Source organism: Apteryx rowi, unplaced genomic scaffold, assembly GCF_003343035.1.
Source record: "Apteryx rowi isolate R43461 unplaced genomic scaffold, aptRow1 scaffold_58, whole genome shotgun sequence".
Taxonomy (NCBI): Eukaryota; Metazoa; Chordata; class Aves; order Apterygiformes; family Apterygidae; genus Apteryx; species Apteryx rowi.
Genome location: NW_020450849.1, coordinates 337,081 through 357,839, shown reverse-complemented (window position 1 = coordinate 357,839; position 20,759 = coordinate 337,081). Strand labels below are relative to the sequence as shown.

Below are 20,759 nucleotides of genomic sequence, written 5' to 3'. Positions count from 1 at the left end.
TAGTTCATTGTTTAAAAGGTATCTGGTAAGTTTATTTGGGGCATATCATCCTGAAAGCACTGTTTATGTTTGATAAAATAATGAGTAACCTAAGAGATACACAGTTGTATGCAAAAGGTATACACGGGATTCTTTCTTTCATTTGTTATTCTGCATATTGTATACAAACATACATATGTACCTAAGAAAAAATAGATCATCACTCCAAAATGAAGAAAATTAGTAAGCAGTTATTAAGAAGAAAGAATACACTATTATCAAACTGAGATTTAAAAATGTTATATATTAAATACATAAAAATAATATGCAAGGATATGAAAACTGTAGCCAAGAATTAATGAGTTAGGAAATACAAAAATTAAGACTGTGCATATTCTTTATGATATGCATCTTTATTACATGCACCTACACTATTTCTTCTACAAGACCCACGCCTCATTCAGAGTTAGACAGATTGCTCTCTTAATGAGCAGAGATCCAGTATTCTATTTTGTTCTTATTTGCTCTTTGGGAAATGGCCAGTACTGTACTCAGTGCACACTATTCCAGTACAGCTGTAAAACAGGAGTATTAGACTCCTTGTAGCTGCCTCTATAGCTCCTACTCATCACTGCAACACCCCACTGCTTTATAAACATGAAGACAGAAATTCAGATATCTAGGGCAATACTTAACTGACTTAGGTACGAGATAATCTCTCTCTCTCTCTCCCTCTCTCTGTGTGTATGTATAAATTAGACACCTCACCAACATCTGCAGAACTATTCCTACAAACAGTAACTTCTCTCCTTCCCTGAGTCATCTGCAAAACATTGTTTTTTTCTTTTATTTTTGTTGGTAGGAATCTTCCTCCCTCTCCTTCTCTCACATGTAAATTAGTTCAAAGCAGAGAAAGAACATAATATGCTATGTATCTATGCCGTAGAGCAGAACACAGTTAGTTCCACCATTCTGGTAACCCCACCACAAACACGGCCCAGGCTGTCTACRTCAGAGGAAAAACTAACTCAGGTACCGAAGGCAGGACAGAACATCACAGCGTTCATACCAAAACATCTGACTCCTGGTGCAGCTAGCCAGAGCTGAAGCACTGTGGTGCTTGCAGTGCCAAACGTGGCTGAAAAACCTGTTCACCATGCTGCACTGAAGCATCTAGATATGGAAAGGGTTGATGAGCTCTTGGCCTCCAAGCCTGGTTGTTACAAAGCAGATGAATCTACAGAAAATGTTAGCTGTCAAGCCCTGCGACCATGCACCAATTTTGATACTACTGACATCTACAAAGAAAAACATTTTAGACAAATGCATTTGTTAAGGAAGAGTGAAAATTAGATCAAAAACATTACGCTTTAATTTAAAAAGTAGTTTAATCCAAATGGCATTTCCTGGTGGAAGAGGTAAGATTTTTCAGCATAGCTCTAGAATTACGACATATTTAAGAGACTATTTGCTTGGTACAAAACACATTAAAATTACTGGTTAGACACAGGATAGTAGATAAGACACTTTGTCTGAATCAGGCCTCGAGTGACTAGCCCCAGATAACCTTGATCAGCAATCCTTCTTGATATTAAAATGTATGGTATAAATTCAGACTTTTTTTTCAGGTAAAATCTAAGAGGTCCTCTTATTAATGCACTTCTTGCTTCTTAACAAACAACTAAGCATGCTTAAATGTCTGAAAGCCAACAATAAAATTATGATCTTTGGTGACAAGATGGGAGGGTCAAATTAGGTTTTTCTCATTTCATTCACTGTCTCATGGTAAGGGATTTTAACTCACCAGGATTTTAACTCAGCAAGGCAAGGAAGATAACTGACATTCAGTCCCAACTTTATTGGCAGTGTCTTTATTTCACATAAGTGAACATGACCAGTTGTTAAAAATGCTTGATTTTCTTGGAAAAAAAAAATTAGATAGTATAGGGAATGCTGTGTTCACGTTAATTAATGACATTCATAAGGCACTAAATAATGATTAGTAAGACTGTAGGTGTTATATACTCCATTAGTATCATCATAAATATCTTTTTAATTTTAATATACTGCCTGAAAATATGTACTCTTTGAACAAAAGGCTGTATTCAATAGATCTCTGTATATGCTAACAGAACTGAAGGTCAGCCTGCAGCATCCAGAGGATCCTGTTTACTAATTCATGCAGTGTTTCTCAGCATGCTATAAGGGTACAACAGTAGCATCCTAACTTCTTGGTATTCTGTAGTGGTGGAGAGCTTATTGGATTTTTCTTACTTGTCTGTCATGCCCTAAGGGTTTCTAGATCATTAATGATCAACAGATCAGTTTAGATAAGAATGATAATTCAGACAATTGAAAAACATATATGTTTCCCTGATGGATCTACGGCACTAGTTGCAAATGAATTCACTGTTTCACCCTCCCCAGGGTAGTAATTTTTAATGACAAAATGTGCTATTTAAACAGCACATCTTAGAATACTAGAGATGCTAGCTTTGATGATTCCATAATAATTGCAGCTTATTGCTTGGTTTATTTGTCCAAAAGCATAAAAAATGCACTTTAAATTTATCGACTTCACTGAGTCCCTGAGCTCTGTTTAGACCTTTTAACCTCACTGTATATTTGGTTAACGCAGCAGCTTCTGCAGTTACAAATGTAAAATGTTCTCTCTAGAAGAGCTGCTCAGTGTTGTGAAAGGTTATTTGTAAGTCCAAACAGGCAAAACCGAAGGTCCAAGAGCACAGAGTCCTTATTGTCCATACACTTGAAGCCATCTTCACTCCCTGCTTTATGTTTACCAACACCTTTGCTTAGCACCCATGCCTTCTGTATTCAGTAAGGGTAGGCACAGATTTAGAGCTAGACCAACTGGGAAAGACAATGCACGGGGTCAGCAAGTAATAGCCCAGGAGGCAACGTAGTCAACTGCACATAGGAAGAACAGTTATGACAGCTCCAGACACAAAAATACCAATGTGAGTAATCGCATTCCTTCATATATTATCCACCCCTCTTATTACTGCATATGCCACAGACACTTTGCACAGCCAAGGATTATGTTGCTCTCCATCATTCCAGCTGCTTTGCTGGTTCCTACGTATGGGACACATTCTCCAAAATTCCTCGGCCATCTGTTCTAACCACCACCCCAGTCCATCCTCACCAACCACACAAACACACACACAATTACCTTGCCATTTGCTCCCTTCTTATCTGGCAGTCTTTCTGCCAGCAACATTGTAATTTATTTCCCCAATTACTTCTGAAAATTCAGATTTTCTCATTTGAGACTAATGAAAACAAGACCAAAGTCATCACAGGTGAGAATGCACATAGCAGGTGCAAGTACCTGACAGAGTAACTGCAGTCACCTTAAACTATTTCAGATTACTGAAAGGGAAGAGTAACTGGGAAATCCAGTTAGAGTTTTCTTATTTCTCACATTTCTCCAGTTCTGATGGAGATCTTTCTCCAGGCAGTTTATCTATGTGCTCGATAATCTTATTCTTTATTATCGACTCTATCATCTTGTGAGGGATATAAGTCAGACTCATGGTCTATCATTCCCAGCACCCTTCCTAGAGCCATTTTTTGTGGACAGGACTTACCTTGGCAAACATCCTGCTTGTGTTGTATTTAAATAACTTTTTACTATCAATTTGAGCATCCTTTGCAAGGTGCTCCTCAAATTTTTGTTAGCCCTCTTAACTTCCTGGTTACATGTGATCGGCCATGAATTACAGGCTTTCCTATTCTCTTCTTCCACACAAACTTTTTGTTTTTTAAATGTCAGTTCTTTCTCTGTGATAATCTCCTTAATTTTCTATTGAGCCCCATAGGGATTTTATTGGACCACTGTTTCCTTTTCAAATTTCAGCAAAGCATTTGCCTTGACTTCTAATTTTTGAACCATGTCTAGGCTGCCTCTAGGCTTCTTGCTTTTCAGACTGCTCCTACTTTTTTTTTTTTCCTTTTCCTTTGACCAGTTGCCTCATTTGTATGCAGTTCCTTTCTTTAAATTGAATACTTGTGGGCTGTATTTATTTTGCTTAGTCACTACTGCTACAGTGTTAAACCTAACCATATTGTAATTGCTATTACAGATCAGATCTCTAATACCTCAAGCTGGACTCAGGACCAAGGCCAGAATAGCATCTTTTCTTCTTGGTTTGAAGACTAACTGCTCTGGAAAGCAGCTATTTATTACCTCAACAAAATTATTTCTACATCTTGTCACAGATGATAACGCATTGATTCCATGGGTATCTGAAACATCCCACTATTAACACTTGTCCAAAATTTGCGGGTTCTCTAATCTCACTAAACATTCTCCCCCTCTCCTCAGCCCTGGTGAGGCCCCATCTGGAGTACTGCATCCAGTTCTGGGCTCCCCAGTACAAGAGGGATGTGGCACTACTGGAGCAAGTCCAGCGAAGGGCTACGAAGATGATGAGGGGACTGGAGCATCTCTCTTATGAGGAAAGACAGAGAGCTGGGCCTGTTTAGCCTGGAGAAGGCTGAGAGGAGATCTTATTAACGTGTACAAGTATCTGAAGGGAGGGTGTCAAGAGGATGGGACCAGACTCTTTTCAGTGGTGCCCAGCAACAGGACGCGAGGCAACGGGCACAAACTGAAACACAGACAATTCCATCTGAACATGAGGAAAAACTTCTTCACTGTGAGGGTGACAGAGCACTGGAACAGGTTGCTCAGAGAGGTTGTGGAGTCTCCTTCTCTGGAGATATTCAAAACCCGCCTGGACGCAATCCTGCGCAACGTGCTCTAGGTGACCCTGCTTGAGCAGGGGGGTTGGACTAGATGATCTCCAGAGGTCCCTTCCAACCTCAGTGATTCTGTGATTCCTGATTTCTATGCTATATCTATATCTCAGTTGGGGGGCAGGGGGGAATAGGTGATAGTACAATCCTAACACTACATTTTTATTACTACAAGATGATACTTCCACCCACAGGGTTTATCATACTGTTCTCTCTTTTTCAACAATAATTTTATTCAGTTACACTTCATTTTAACCTCCAAAAACAATGCCATCCCTCCACTTACACACCTTATTCTGTCATCTGTGTAAAGCTGATGTCTGGGAACATCACATGCCATAGATTACCCCTTTCCTGCAAGGTCTCCGAGTTGCTTCTCTGTCAGGCTTGTTATACGAAACCAAGCATTCTAGTTCTCCCATCTTATTTTTCAGCCTTCCAGTAATGATGGAGAAGCACTAGTAAGTTTTGCCCTTGGTCTGTTGCCAACAGTACTGGACGCATCATCAGCTGACACAGTAAGCAGTCTGATTTGCTTTGCCTATTTATTGGCTATGCTGTTTTCTTCCTAGCCGTTTAAAACCATACTGAACATTAGCCAGGTTCTTTCTGGGGGTCACAGCAGTCCAACCCTGGTTCTCCTGTTCACCTGCAACTTCCTTCCAGTTTTTAGTACTCCTTTTTAACCCAGGTTCAACCCTTTCTTCCTGTACAGGCTCCCCTTGCCCTGAAATGTTCCTCAGTTCCTAATGTATCTAAATCTCTTCTCTTAATATCTAAACCTAAATAATTTTAAACTGAATATTATGTTAATTTTTTTCTTGTTCATGAACAATTGATCATCATCATCATCATCATCTTAGAAACCTCCCATCTATTACAGATTAGACTTACCAATTCCTGTGGTCCAGAACACACAATTTTTAAAATGCTTGAATTTTGTGAAAAGTGCCAGATTATTAGTAGGCAGCTGAAGTATCCTATTTATGTACAGAGAGTAACAATATCAACACTGCAGTGCAAGCTTTTCCCATACCACTCCATTACTTTGTCACCATCACACCCAGGAGAAATTCCACTACGGAAAAGGAAGTGGAAGGAGTCTTATGAAGCCTCATTCACACCAAGCTGATACAAATAATGATTCAGAGAGGGAGAGAAGGAGCATCCAGAAGCTGGATGCTAAACACGATGTTAAACAACCAGCTCCTGTTGTAAAATTCCGATAAATACCAGACAAAACAATGTTCACTGGTGCTTCAGCTTATAGGGAGACAACCATATTCCAGCACATGTGCAGGAGGGGCAATTCAGTTTAGTTGTTTTAATACAAACAAAAGTGAGTATCCTAGAGACGGTTCCTTAAGCAAAGAGCAGATATGTTCTGCCTGCTGCGCTGCTGTGTTCTCATTCTGGACTCTCACTTCTGAAATCTCAGGTATCAAGAGGCACCTTCAGCAACAGAGGAAGAGCTATTAAAGTCATAGTATTTATGCAGAAACATACCACAAATGCTAACATTTTGTAGTCAATAGTAGCTCAACTTTAAAACAGAACAGCCTCTCTCTGCACCTCTTGAAAGACTATCATTCCAATGACTAAAATAGGCAAGTTATTTTGCYCCTCTTCAGCTTTGTTTCCTCTTTAGTTTGACTTGTAGAGCTGTTCATCAAACCGTATACAGTGGCATACGTGATTTACAATGTGAAAGGTACATGGTAAAAGAACTTCTTACTCATCAGAAAGTACTCAATTTGAAAATGCCCAATCACCTCCCAGAGCTGCTCGGTCACACGCTAGTTGTCATGGGACAGATGAACACCCTGAATGAAGATAAGCACCAAAGATTTGTATTCCAGATCTGCACAATTTTGTGCAGTGGTTTGGAGTATCTGTTGCAACAGAAAAAGGATTTCCATAGCACCTGTTCAAGCAATGCCTGTCTCTGGACACAGTAATAGGAAGGGGAGTGTTCCCCTCCTTCAGATAGGAAGTCTCTAAATAACTTTGAACTTTTGCTGCTCCTAGGTTTGGTACTTCATGTAGAATTTTTTTTCACATAAGTAAATCAAAGCAGGCTTTAATCAATCAAAACAGATCTTTATTTAAAAACAAACAGCAGCACATCAAATAGGCAATTATATTGATGAGCATGGGTTGATTCAGCAGAATGCAAAATTTCTGGGAGGTAACTTCTTTTTTAGGCTCTTTCTTTCCTCTAAATCTTTTATATTCCCTTCTAGAACTTCTTCCCTTTGTAGGCCTTCAGCAGTCCCCTACAGCTTTCCCACTGAGTGATTTTTGCTCTGATTACTTGTTCTGATTCAGTAGTGCTTCTGGGTATTTTCATGAGGAACAAATCAAAATGATCCAAACAGCACTCCTTGGCTGAAGACGATGACAGTTGGAATATGAATAGAAAATGAATACAAACTTTTGGAATCCGAATGCCAAACATTTTCCTGAGCCTAAGCCTAGTTGCTTGGGTAGTGAATCAACCTTTCAAATTGTGCAATGAGGAAAGAAGCTCTCTGTCTTTGCTCTGACTAGGGAAGCAGAGGTAGCAATGTTATTGTGATGGGGGTGCAGTCCCTACATTGCCATTGCATCTAAGAAAACTGACTGGTCCTATTACCAAAGGAGAGAGAAACACAGTTTCATTATTCCATTTACATGCATTCTTCCCACAAGATCCAATCGGAAGCATCTGAATGGAGAAAACACAAATAAAAAATTGATTGTATTGTTTGATGTGACAAGCGCTTTATTCCTTGTAGGCTCTCACTTAAAAATTCCACAGATTCCAAGACAACAATAAGAATATTTGCAACTTTGAAAGCAAGTTTGCGTCTTAATGCCATGGTTTGCATTCATGGGCCAAGGATAATTACAAGAAGTTTTGCAAAAAAGTATCTAGTCTGATTAAGAGATTAAGTGTACTTTGATTCTCGTATGACCTGCAATTTCACAATGTATTTGAAAAGTGACATTTTCCAGGGCAGTAACTGCCAGCAGTGCTAGGTGCTTTAAAAAATGGTGAATCTGAAACCCACACTGCAGCAAGACTGATCAGTTTTGAAGTGCTTGTTATGCAACCAGAAAATGTACTTACTGATCCATAAAATTAAATTAATCATAATCTGTGCCCCTTCCCCTAAAGCATCACACATTTAATAAAGAAGTAGCTTTGTGAGTCTGTCATCTCTCACCTGTGCATGTTCCAACTTCAGCATCATGGCCACACATCCTAAAGGAAGGATTTTCTTGGACATATACATATTGATTGAAAGAATTAAACTAATGTCTTCAAGAGTTCATGAACTGCAAGTTTCAGTGAAGTTTTCAGTCCTTCTGCAAAATCCATTTTACTCCCAGTAAGCAGCTCTTACTCTCTCAAATTCAAGTCTTTCTATCCAGGTTTAGAGTTTTCATATAAACCTCAAAATCCAAATATTGTTTGTATGCTGTATGTCCAGAAATGGTCAGTGCCATAAAAACCATTGATATTCACTGTACTGAGTATATACGCATATTTCTCCCYGACATTTTTCTTTACCCAGCAGAACCCAATGTTTCTTACGCCGCAGTGATACAATTCTCCATAAACAAAATTCCATCATCTCCCCTTTGCCTTGAGCGCAGCCACACAGTTCCATCATCTCTGTGTAAGCTCTGGTGTTCACGTGGCTGGGAGGCGAGCTCAGGCCAGCCAAACACTCCACTTCATCAATTTGTTTTTTAGATGGTTGGTTACTCTGCACAGCTAATGTGTTTAACACAAAAGCTAACACCAACACAATGAAAGCAACAGAATAAAGGCTAAATTCTTCTTTCAGCAACAGCCCAGCATTAAGCTACATTAAAGTAATTGGGTCACCACTGCCTAAATGTTTATTGGAATAAATAACACTGTCCTGTAACAAGACCTCAGTTTCTGAGTTTCCACCTACAGAAATAATATCTCTAATAATGACAGGAAAGTGAAAGACTCTGTTTTAAAAGCAGAAAAGACAGCAAAAGATGCAGCTCATACAGGTCTTCATACATCATGACCAAATATAAATAGTGACTACCTCTGATTAGTCTCTTCTAACACTTTCACCRGTAATGAAGTTACAAAGGCACACCAGAACCAAGCAGATCTTCTAAATCAGTAAATTGAGTTTCTTGTGTTCCATCTTCAGGGAAAAGGAACAACTGTATAATTCACTGCACAGTGTAAAGAGAGTCAGTTTAGGACAGACAGAAACAGAGCAGCTGAATGAAGAGGCAGAACAGAAGAGGGTTTAAAAACAACCCTCTCTCTAAAGATGCATTTTCATGTAGTGAAATGAAACACATTCAGAATTCAAAATACTCTAGAATATTATCACAGAGGACAAATTGTTCATAGCAGGCTACTGAAAGTTAGAAAAACTCTTGTGTATGTGCCCGATTTTCAGAAATGCTGAGCATCTTATTGTCAGCCCTGGAAGTTCATCTAAATAAGAACTACCAGACTCAACTGGATATGAAAGTTAAGCAAGGCTTGTGCACAAGTATATCAGTACAAAACATTACTTTATTGCAGCAGACTAGAATTTTCCTTTTTGAGGTGTTTCTCTTCTCTTCCACCCTGCCTCATTCAGAGATGTATATAAAAAGTACATTTTTACCAATTTAAATTTTTCTCAGATTCTACTTTTGTATTACAAAGAACAAACAGACTCCATCCAAATACTCTGAATGGCTGCCTAAATAAGGAAGCCGCAGTCACTAAGCACACCATTCTAAGCATTCTCGTGTGTTTCACAATCTTTAATACTGGCACAGCCCAATCTACCAGGAGATCAAGAGAAACATTCCTGCTTGCTCTCTGCAATATTCTAATTGCCCTGCTGAAAATGACATTTACCAGGAGATGGAGTTTTGTCTACCACAGAACACTGGAAGCAATGGCACAGGCAAGTATTAGAGAAGTGAATTTTACGTCAAATGCAAAGAAAGGACCAATAACTAAGTCTCTCTCTGCAATCACGGAAAATAATTATGTGCATTACACTCATTTGTTTCCTTCACAATGTTACTGCAGAAGTCACACAAAAGCTTCTATTAATTTTATTTAAATCCTATGAAGAAATGAAAGGATTTATCCTGACATTATGACAAATGATGAAACATACATTAACATAAACCTAGTTACATATGAAAGCCTGCTGTCTGCATACATACTTCCTCTCTACATTTTCTGTTTTTGCATTCTCTCTTTTCAAGATGCTCAGCCTGGTCTCCCATCGGTTACACACATGCAAAAGAAGAATAACTTCAATAAAGTCCGTAAAATGCATTATTCTAACTACGAGGCAACATGTAATAGTAAGGYCATTTTGACAAAACTGGTAGATCAGAATAATAAAATTTAACACCATCGATGTTCTCTGTAGCATCTAAGGAAAAGATTACTAGTTTTAGAACAGATAGAACAGTATACATGATTCTTCTTACTTAGCTATACAAAAATAATTGTGTTAACAAAAGGAATCTGGCTATGTTTGTTTAATCTGCGTTACAAGAAGGGAACTTTCCTTTTCTGTGTCTGTATTATCCACTGTTGGAAAGCAAGCTCCAGCAAGAAAACTTAGTAGAACACTGCTTTCCCAGAGAGACCTCTCTGCACTACTTCAGACCCTGGCACTGTTCTTCTGCAACTCTCAGTTAGAGTTTGGAGGTCTCCTGCAGAATACGGTGAACTCTGCTAACTTCATTCAGACCACCTAGCTACTGCTTGGTGAAAAGAATTTCCTCTACCCCTACTTAAATCAACGGTCAGTAGAGTCAACTTTAAGCACCATATCAAACAAAAATCCCAAGACACATCTAAGAAGAATCACCCTGTTACTTCTACTCCAGAAATAAGCATGTAATCAAAGAACAGACATGAAAACCCCAGAGTACAACGGTAAGGCAACTTAAACACTGGGGCAAAAATATTCTGGGTAACTCCCAAGAGCATTTGGTTTGATTTCTCCCCTTTGGGAATCAGAATTTAAAAAGCCTGAAATTGATTTTTCTTTAAAAATGTTTTTTACCTCTTATACTATAGTGCAGCTATCTTGTTAAACAGCAGTGTAAAAGCAAAGCAAGTTAAATATTGGATTAACAGATGACAGCTCTTCAAGAATATTCTCATTAAAGTTACTCAGAGCACCAGAAACAGGTTTTGTGTTTTAAAAATTGAGTTATGAGAAAGCTTCTTCTCCCTTACCATATCCTTGAGGATCTGTGAAAACAGTTGTGGGAGGCAGGTGTTGGTGAAGTAACTGCCAACAAACTGCCTCTCCTCACACAAGTGATTGATTTATCAGTTTAATAGAGCTGTAAATCTAGAAAGATGTTCCTCAAGCCTTAACAGTGAACTACACGCAAATAATGGGCAACAAGCTTTGAGGTAGAGTTGAAAATATACATACATGTGAATACGGCATATGTTACATTTTCCTTTCTGTCAGCAGCCCATGGAGAATCTGACTGCTATGATTTCCAAGTAGCTGACACAGTCCTTGAATTCTGGTGACAGATCCTCCTAACATTAGTGTCAGGTGCTCTCGCTGTAGTCAGCAGGGAGTACCCATGTGGTTTTCATTACACTTTGCTCAGTTGAAAATAGAAGGAAGCCAGTACAAAGGAGCTAAAAACAGTGCTACAATGCATTAAGACAAGAAAGGATCCTCCAGCCACACAGCAGAAACAATATTCTTTGCATTGCCAAGAGACCCCCTGGATAATCACTGGGTACCTCTATATTTACTGGAATTCAGAAAGCTACCAATGTCTGTAACTGCTTGTACAAGATATAAAATGCTGTTAATATGTTTAATTTCTCTGTATTTCCCAAAAGGTCACTTAAGTACTTATCTGTTTCCCTTTAAATACATCACTGTCATACTACACGCCTTTTTCTTCTTTCTTTGCAAGACACTTATCAGCATGTCATGCCTTTTCTGTCTAGAGTTTCTCCTTCCTTCTTCCCATTCTTGCAAATTTAACAGGACATTTCCTAGTTAACTCCTCTATACTGTGAAACAGAGAAAGCAAGCTGCAATGGAAAAGGAGAGGTATCATCTAGCAGCCTGCATCAGACAATTTACAGCTGCACAGACATTCAAGCCTGTGTACATCTGTAAGATAAAGTAATGATTTTCAAGGGATGACGTCAGTTCTTCTCACTTGCATTTAATTATATTTTTGTAACCAGCAAATCCGTTCCTAGGTAAAACCTCAAAGCTTTATCCATTATGTAAGTATTAGGGATCTTGTTTCTAAGAGTTATTAGAATTAGACAACACAAGACATTTTGGAGACAGAAGTTGGGGTGGGGAGGAAATAGTTCAGATGAATGTTCTGTTTCAATAACCTGAAAATATTTGACTTGGATTTAGAGCACTTTTTTGCTCCACGTTCACTTCAACATGGAAGCAAAAATGTTTTTAATGCAAATGGTATTAGGTTTTCATTCAAAAAAGGGGAGGGAGGGATTTCTACACCATTGAAACATTATTTAAAAATATAAATTTCTTTTTTGTTGTTGAAACTCATTCTGTCCTGTAAAAACTTTAGTCTTTAATTAAAAAGAAAAAGCATTTAGTTGAAAATTTTCCAATGTTTTCTAAGTTTCTCTATGGCTGGAACACCAGACCTGCCTTTCATCTTTCATTATGTACTGACAAATGCAGCAAGGAAAAGGCCAAACACTCATGGAGGTTCAGTGATATCCCAGTCACGCGTGGAGATCTTCTATAGGCCTTCAAACCTTTCCCAAGAGCCGTGGCTGTAGAAACAAGTCAGTCACATGTTCCACAACCTTATCTGTAGCCCCGGGGAAATAAAAAGACATCAATCACATGTGGTTGGTCTCCTAATGTTGGTCTTTTGTTCTTGAGGTTGTTTTTGTTTTTAAAGCAGTGATTGTCATTACTATGTCTGTTGTAATAGTCAAGAGTACATCACAGTACGGCCTTTGCTGCATCTCCTGCTGCAGTGCAAAAGCAGTGGAACAGAACAGAACGGAGAACAGGAGCGAGGGCAACGTGGCTTCACCCTGCCAGAATGTCACATCCAGCAGCTTGTTTAAATTCTGCAGCACCTTTTAAAGTTTGACCCCAATTAGCTTCTCCACGCACTCTGAGCTCTTGAAGGTCTTTAATATGCTCAACTTCATGAAGTTCTGTCTTTTTACTATGATATCAACTCCCTACCCTTTTCTGCCACAATTTGTAGAAATTTTTATTCTATATTTAATTAAAACTCTGAGCTCTGTAGTCACCAAAAATAGAAGTCAAACAATGCTGATCTGCTTCACGAGAGGAACGTATTTTTACTACTTAACAAAAGGATAAAACCCCAAAACGCAAGAGCTTGCCAAAGTCCTTATGTTCACAAAAGTCAGCAGTCTTTCCTATTTAAAAACAACCCAATATATTTCAAGAGTGTTAAAATGTTACTGACATGACAATCCCTTTTCCTTCTGATACTCGAGGGGGGTATGCATGTGCAGTGTCTGTCTGTAGCACTAAATGCACATGTTACTGAAGAAGGAAACCCTGAACTCTGGAACATGTTAGCTTTAGTTCAGTATTTTCTTTGCCTTTCCTTTCTTTATGTTAGAATTAAATCCACAGACTGTGCCCTCAGCCTTTCTTTTCGAGAAAATAATCAGACTAAAATTAGTTTTTATACTGTGAAGATAAATACAATCAACTTAAATGGAAAGACTACATCCCATGAAATTAAACTTGTTTACTTGCTTCAGTCGTTTAAAGTATTGTAGCAGCCTGAAACAACAAACAATCAACCAGGCAAAGACACCAGACAAATGTGATATGTGCTCTAACTTTACATTGTTACAGTCTGCAAAGGCCTGATAGCCTTGTCTGCTGCTGATTCATAGGACTGCATGCTACGTGGAGGCRGTATTTCAACATAGCTAGAAGCAGCTCCTCCAGGTCCTCAGACTTTTGTCTCAGAAGCACATTTAAAAATAATTAGTTAGTAGATTTGGAAGGAAAGAGAAACTTGGTTAATTCTAGAATATTTTTTACCATAAGTTTAGCAGTTCTTTAGAAAAAACTTTGTTTTCCTAAACCAACTTGCACACTGGTTAGACCATTAAAAACAGAATCTCATTTCAACTTTAAATAAATAAATAAATAAATAAGATCGAACTTACTGAGCCAAGTCAATAAATAATGCTGCTCAGTACAGTCAATAAATAACCAGTTTAGATGCCTTCCAAATCCTTTTATAAGCAATCATGCAGACATTAGCAGTTTTATAACTAATACCTAATGGCTACATAATAATACATTTATTGGAATTAATAATTCCTGTTACACTAGTAAAAGGACTAGCATGGTTCATCATCATCCCTAATAGTCTCTCTATGACCTGTAAGGGAGACTGTCAGGGAGTGATTAGTATACCACAGGAATAAAGCTGCTTTAATGTACTGTTTCTCATTTCTGGAAAATGATGTTCAAACACAGATGTCATGGACCTGTCATGTCATGTTAAGACAGACTCATCCTCCTAAGTTTTGTCTGAAGAGTAGTGACTGCAGAATACTAGAGCATGGAGAAAACTAGGAATCTAAAAAATACACATGAAAATAAGGTATCATCTTTAGAACAAGAATCTTGAAATTTTTTCCTGCCATTGCTACAGCAATTCCTATTGCCACCATTTGCTATAGCAGTGCGCAAGATCAATTTTCATCTGGTAATCAAAGCTTTCAGATCCTACCCACACACTGATTGCCCTCAAGCAACTTTTTTGCAAGTAAAGAGTTAGAAAGGAAAGTGTTTTCATTCCAAATGAGGTGCTCAGGACAAAAATGGAGGAGGAGAAAAGTGATTCAGAAACCACCTTTTCAGGCTCTGGGTATGTGTTTCTTCCTAGACCCTGGTACAGGCTTAGTTAGCAACAGCTTATTCTTTGTTTCTCAGAGCCCCTTCCAGGTCCTGGAAAACAGCTGTAGCACAGTATACTTTGGCTACACCCCTATCTCACCCTGGGGCTATCCCTCCTATACAGCCATATGTTCCCGTGCAAGGCTGGAAGTTGGGCTGTTGTGAGCCATGACACTAATTCTACTCTCCGCTGTTTGAAGAACAGACACAGGCAGGGATATTTTTTAAGTCAGTTCCACTCTCTCTTTAAGGTCCCTTTTCTATCACCAGAACTGTGGGCTTTGCATACAAATCCTTCCTATTTCATTTTTAGTGAATGTTCCTTGGCATTAGGCATGTTAAGATCCCATTTTTCCCCTATTGCTTGCTAAAACTTCTGGAAAATCATAATAGGTGCTTAAAAAAATCCTCTTCTAAGCTTCTCTTCATATATCACAAAAACCAAAAAAAGAGCGCTTTTAGAATGAAATTCACAAAAGTTTGTGGCCATCTAACTAGTACATTGAATGTAAAGAATCTAGATGGGAAGACTGCTTTTTGTCTCCTATCCACAATTGTTTTAGTTATGCGCAACCCAAGCAGATGACTGTAGCAGCTCTTCACGTCATCAGTGCAGAACATCAGCAATAACCTGGACATAAGCTAATCTAGCTGCAAGTGGCCGTTCCGCTGGGAGCAAGGAAAGTGACTCACCATCCTGCTGATGCCTTGTAGAACCACCTCAAGGTGAGTGCGGAGGGAATTACCATATTTTTACTGACAAGGCATATTAAAGTTATGAGAAAGAGACAATACTGCATCAGTGTCAACAGCAATAGAAATTACTTGCTTGATCAGCCACTAGCCTCAGGTAGAGAAAGTCACAGAAAGCTTACCTTTGTAATATGGCATTTGCAAGCAAAGCCTAGTCAGAGGACAGTCTCATTTATGGTTTCATATCTGTAAATCTATAGCTGAAGAAAAGTTTTATTAAAAGTAACTGATAATATAATTCCCTTTCTAGTCATCAGCTTAGCCTGAACTCCAGTCTATTACATATATACTGAAATCTTCTTACTTGGGACAGTATTTTCTGAGGAAAAGAACTGTACCAACACTGCCCACACCCCATCATTAGTAGATCTTTATTTCTTTCCCTTTACCTGACTACTTCTGAGCAACCATTCATAAGAACAACATTAGTCCAAAACTTGGAATTTAAGGCCTATTCACCATTTTGCTGATTAAGTCACAGCGAGGGGCTGCAACAGGCTGGCTAAGGACAGGCTTCCTTTGAGGCCAGCTCAGGCGTCCCCCTGCCCCACGTCGTGCCCTGGCAGGGCCTGCCCTCCCGCTCACAGATTGCAGTAAGGGGCTGGCCTGTCTCCTCCCTTCCCCATTGGTGTGGGCAACAAATCTGAACAAAGGCTAAGAAATTAGGTGGAAAATACATCCTTTGATGTTCCTCTCTTTCTTGGGAATCCAAGGAGTAGGAAAGGCTCCCTGTTCCTCCTTTTTTCCAGCTAAAACATAAATGGATTTTGGCTTCATCATCTTTGACAGTCAATGCCATTAGTATAGATCAGTAAAGCAGCTTTCCTAGGGCAGGCTATAGTTTTGCATTCCTTACTCAGGCTAACCTGATTCTGACTTGAACACTGCTGAACTGAACTAATTTTGGTGGAAGTTCTGCCTGAGTGAAGAATGCTGCCTAGTCTAAAGTAGAATGGCCCTTATTTTATACGTGCTATTTATTTGAAGCTATCCTTCTATAAATTAACTCTGGTTAAAGTATCAGAAGCTTTTTTTAAAGAAAAAACAAACATATTAGCGAAGCACTAATAAAGTTAGGGTGACAGAATGAGGAAGAATATAAGCAGAATGACAGACTAGGTCCTCTCCATATCTAAAATTTCTGTGATATGATATTAAAACTTATGTGACTAGCAAGTGTTTTAAATAAAATAGACTCTCTTTTTGTTTTAAAAAATAATGCTTTTTAAAGGATGATTTCTAGAGTCCCTCACCAGAGATGTGTTTCTTATGAGCTGAATTAATTTTTGCTGAATTCAACAAATAGTCATCAGTCACCCAAAGCATGTCCCCCAGAGAATCAAACAGCCAAGGAAACTTCACATAGCTCTAAAATTTATGTGCTTAAAATATGCATTAAGTAATTCAAACCAATTTTGGGATGTTTTAGACCATAAAGTCTGCCTTCAGCTATTGTAGATCACTGGCTCTGCTTTACAAGAAACATTGTTTTACAGGTTTATAACTCAGCTATAAAAATGTGCTCCAGGCTAAAGCTTGGTATAAAGAGGTCTAAGTTAAAGGGTAATTTTTTCATTACATATTTTCTCTACTTTGTTTAGCTATTTAAGATTACAGGTGTTTTGAAAAAAATCCCCTTCCACTGTAGGATTTTACCAGTACCAGGTATTGATTTACACTCTTAAACTGCATGGAAAATGGAAATTTAAATCAGATTAAAAACACGCTGGAATTATGAGGTTTTAATTTACATGGTCAAGGTTTTAGATTTTTAAGACAATGCGTTAGAATACATTTTTAAAAGAGCTGCCACTTACTGTGAACTTTAGACCATACAAAAGGATGCAACAGAATGAATGTATTATTGTTACATACTGAGAGCTTTATGACAGAGTGCTCCATCAATCCATCTCTATACCTCGACAGTTTGGAGTTCTTCAAGGTCTTCAACACAACCAGCTAAAGTGGTTCAGTCTATTAATTTTAGTCAATGGAAAATTAAGAGGTCATTTGATCTTAATATACAAATACATACCCAGAGCTAACAGATCAAGCTCATGAATTTAGTTGAAAGAGGTATGCCAAGTACCAAGGAGTACCTCAGAAATAAAGCTAGGCACACTTAGGTTACAGATAAAATGCAAAGTTTTCAGAAAAGTTAATTAGCTGTTGAAACAACTTGCTTATGGGTTGGTAGATTTTTCCTGCAAGTCAAAATTTCATTCTTTATAAACAGGTAGCCCAAAGCTTGTACAGAAATTAAGCATCTGAGAATAAAAAAATGTCTGAGGATCTCTGGCTTGCGTTACACAAGTCAAGCTAGACAACCTTAACAGTCCCTGGTGATCCTGAAGTCCACAAAACTATTAAGAACTGGAATGCATAAACAGAGAGAGAAACAACTGCAGAAGGAAAAGTTCTTTGCCTACATATCTATGTTCAGAATTAAACAAAACAACACTTTAGTAGAATCAGAAAGTGAACTTGAGATTCAATCTAATGCTGTGTATAAAGCTCCGCCTTTGCAAACATACCTTGTTTCTTTTTCCATCTCACAGGCAACCAAACACATTTCCCTAAGAACCAGTGAGAAGGAGACAAAGTCAGACTGAAATATCTGCAGCCCTCCCAGAGAACTTCCTTAGGCAAGGTCAGAACTAATTTCACATGCTCAGAAGAGAGTTAGAAACACAAAACATTCAGCTCAATGATCATCAGTGAAGTCAACTTTATGGTAGGCAAAGATCAACAGCTTGAGCTCAGTTTTAACTGTTTGGGCTCATAAAAGCCAAATAGACTTTAATGCTCAAAGGAAAAACTAAGTATAGAATTATTAAGGTATATGAAACTACTGTAAAAAGACAGTTTGGGGGTTATTTTTGTTTTTTAATAACAACTGTAGAGGGTATACTGCTTGGAAAAGCAGACATAAGCTTTTTTCCCCAGTCTTATCCTGTCAGAGTGAGAGGAATCACAGAATCACAGAATGGTTGAGGTTGGAAGGGACCTCTAGAGATCATCTAGTCCAACCCCCCTGCTCAAATAAAGCAGGCTGGCCAGGACCTGGTTGTCCAGACGGCTTTTGAGTATCTCCAAGGATGGAGACTCCACAACCTCTCCGGGCAACCTGTTCCAGTGCTCTGTCACCCTCACAGTAAAGAAGTTTTTCCCTACGTTCAGACAGAACTTTCAGTGTTTCAGTTTGTGCCCGTTGCCTCTCATCCTGTCACTGGGCACCACTGAAAAGAGTCTGTCCCCATCCTCTTTATACGCTCCCTTCAGATATTTATACACATTGCTAAGATCTCCCCTCAGTCTTCTCTTCTCCAGGCTAAACAGGCCCCAGCCTTTCCTCACAGGAGAGATGCTCCAGGCCCTTAACTGATGCTCTGCCTAATGCAGCAAAACTGCAGGGCTAAAATGATGAAGGTACCCAGACTGCAACACACCCTTTCTGCTTAATTCAATTTCTGAATCTCATCAGGAATGGAATACAAGTCCATGCTCTATCTGTACTAATGTGAACCCTTGCTCCTCATATGCCTAAAGAACAGAAAAAGAAATAACTCATAGGAGAGAGGCAAGGACCAACAAGACTTTGTAATACTGTATCTTATTTTGGAAACACTTGATTTTTATCTCCTTTTTGATGTCAGTGGAAATAATGTTAAGTTAACACCACGTATACCAATGGTTCCTGGCAGTTTTGACCTTTAAAAGAAAAAAGCTAGATTTACAGATGACAAGATTCACTGCAGGTGCACTAAGCTTCCCACTTTCAGATTCAGCCATTTCCTAAGATATTATGTAATACCACAGCCAATACAGTAGTATTTTAACACACAAGGGAAGTGAAGTTTTACTAATGAACATCCTGTTCTGCTGTTTTTACCATTAACTTGAGACCTTTTTCTGCCTTCAAAATCATGTTGTTAACAAACATGATGTAAATTTGTAAATTTTTTGCATAAAATAAGACTCATTAGCATTATACACTGTAAATCTAATACTAACGCCTTTTCGGTTGTACATAAATATATTACAAAAATAAACATGGAGCAACTGAGGACTATCTGATAATAAAGTCTAGTACTATTAATAACTTTTGGCAAGCAAAAGTAATATAAGCACTTATCCAAGAACTGCTTTTCTAGTGTTTCCTTTCGAATGCACTTACATTACTAAAACCTCAACTCACCTGAGTTACAGCTGTAGATAATTCTGTATGATAAACTCATTCTATTTCATTCTATTTCAGGGAAAATATGATTTGCTCACTCACCCTAACATAGAGCTTCTACCACGCTGAAGACATACAGGTCCACAGTACTCAAGGTCCAATTCTTAAAATATTTAACCTTATAGGCAAGCATTTATATTGTAGTTACAGCCAAGTAACTTTTCCTGTAACTACTTACTTTGGAGTATTTTTATGGGTACTCGTGAGAACAAGGGTTAAAAAAAAAAAAGCACTGAAGATACCCCCCTTGAAAACTGGGAGAGCAACTATCACCTAAAGAGTATTTGTAGACAGAAATTTAGAAATCAGTTATTACACTTGCACAGACATACAGGATACTGGTTTCCTTTTACAACCAATATGAACAATACATTAGGTATGGACTGGATAAGCAGTACAGTATATTGAACCAGATTTCTCAGTGGTGCAATTTCAGTAGCAGAACTTTATGCCTTTTTATTATTACTTTTTTAATGGCTGTTGTTATAGCTTTCTGAGCTTTTTCTCTGGACTATCTGGGACTTGGAGACGGAGAAATGCTTCGATTTCTGTTCTCTTCTCCCTAGTCCCCTGAATATCATGCATTTTCTTGACGTGTGGCCAAGATGGGAAGAGGATGGATTACAAAAGTGAAATCCTCCTTTCCGTCCACCCTTCAAACCCCAAAATGGTTTCTAATGACAAACAATTGGACAATTATAATCAAACTCAATATATTGCACTGCTGTTTCTCTGTTCTGTCCTTCCTCAATTTTTATGAGGTATTTGATATAACAAAACCTGGGCATTAACTCCTAGCATCCAGGGATTAACTAAAAATCCTACCTTGCTTGTCTGTACCCAGAATGCTGCCCAACACTTCATTTTCCACTGACCCAGTCACTAACTGCACTGTGGGATCCAACAGAAAGTTCTTTACATATTTCTTGTGAGTGGGGAAAAAATCCATTTTATTGAAAACAGAAACTTATTTAACTTTCAGTAGTGTAGTGCCACAGCAAAAAGTTTTTCTGCTTTCATAATGTATCACTGCTATGTTTAATTTACAGCAGAATTTGTTC

At 38.4% G+C, this 20,759-nt stretch overlaps 1 protein-coding gene across 9 annotated transcripts in view; it reads right to left on the bottom strand.

The window, feature by feature from the left end:
- The window catches only part of GALNT18 (polypeptide N-acetylgalactosaminyltransferase 18), a 346,024-nt gene that overhangs the window by 285,038 nt on the left and 40,227 nt on the right, over positions 1-20,759 (bottom strand). The gene's annotated exons all lie outside the window — the stretch shown is intronic.